The 1,509-nt window shown below is 50.0% G+C and overlaps 1 pseudogene; it reads left to right on the forward strand.

Annotated features, from left to right (window-relative positions):
* The first annotated feature begins 446 nt into the window (after positions 1-446).
* Positions 447-1,000, forward strand: LOC104679199 (annotated as a pseudogene).
* Positions 1,001-1,509: the final 509 nt, after the last annotated feature.

Genomic DNA, 1,509 nt, shown 5'->3' on the forward strand with positions numbered 1-1,509 from the left:
GGCGTGGTGGCACACGCCTGTAATCCCAGCTACTTGGGAGGCTGAGGCAAGAGAATTGCTTGAACCTGGGAGGCAGAGATTACAGTGAGCCAAGATTGTGCCACTGTACTCCAGCCTGTGCGACAGAGCAAGACTCTGTCTCAAACAAAACAAAACAAAAAACTTTATTTATAAAAACAGGCAACGGGCTGAATTTGGACCATGGTCTCTAATTTACAGACTCCTGATCTATGCAAATGACATCATGTTTTGCTCCATTTTTTTTCTTTTTTTGTGATTATGATTTAACTTGAAAATGACTAGATAACTTTTTCGTCAAATTTGGAAGATTTATTTATGATTCTCAGACATAAAAACCTGGATATATACTTTGAGAAAAAATTTCCTTTTGGCAAGCCGTGATGAAAGATAATAGAATTGTCTGGCCGAGTCACCTGACACCTGTCATGGCTGCCTCAGAGGGCCGCTGTAGAATGAGTGCCAGGGTTCTGCTGTGGACTGCCAGGGACACCTGGTGTAACAGACCCAGGAGCTCTTTAGGCTCCAGGGAGGCGTAGGCGCCAGCACAGCCAGGAACTTTCAGGAGATAGGCTGACGTGCCAGGCAGGAGAGGAAGAGCCCAGCTGCCCTGAGCGGCCCAGGGATGTGGTGAACATGGTGTTTGTAGACCTGTCCAGCTGGTGGATCCCAGTGAGCTGCAGAGTCGGAAGACAATATTCTCCACCTGACCCAATGCCATGGGGTGAACCTGAAAGGCACCTGTGAAGCCTTCCTGGCATGCTCCACCTGCCATGTGCATGTGAGCAAAGACCAACTGGACCTTCTGCCTGCTCCCGAAGAGAGGAAAGACAGCATGCTAGACGTGGCCTGACTCCTCCAGGAGAACTCCCCTCTGGGCTGGCAGATCGTGCTGACGCTAGAGCTGGAAGGGGCAGAATTCAGTCTACCCTAGAACACGAGGAACTTCTACGTGGACTGCCATGTCCCCGAGCCCCACTGACATGGACAGCTGGACCTTCCCGATTGTCATGGCCTCAGGGCCAAGACTGAAGGAACAGCCAAGTGTCAGCCAAGCCCAGCTCAGAGCACATACAGTCCCAAGAGAGACGGGAAGCCTCCAAGAAGGCCAAAGCCCCCTGCTTGAAAGAGATCCCATGTCCAAGCTCTGGTGAGGACAGGGTCCCTAGTGGGGTGGCCTTCCCCAAGCCCCTGAGAATAGAGTGTGAGTAGGGTAGAGTCAGATTGGAGCTACAGTAAAACCATGTCATGGGCCTAAAAAAAAAAAAGAGAGAGAGAGAGAGAGATTATTTTCTGGAGTATATAGTGACTACATCACACAACAGGAACAGATAAACAATTTATTCAGTTATGAGCCCCTGTTGGATTTTCATCAGCATCAGGCTGCCGCTTCTTAGGTAGGCAACTCTCTGTAGGATGCCCCTGGTGTGAAAGAAGATAATGTACCATGGGAATGAGCTCCAGGACAGAGGAGTTGGGGTGTTGGGAGTG

The sequence above is a fragment of the Rhinopithecus roxellana genome, chromosome 8 (genome assembly GCF_007565055.1).
Source record: "Rhinopithecus roxellana isolate Shanxi Qingling chromosome 8, ASM756505v1, whole genome shotgun sequence".
Taxonomy (NCBI): Eukaryota; Metazoa; Chordata; class Mammalia; order Primates; family Cercopithecidae; genus Rhinopithecus; species Rhinopithecus roxellana.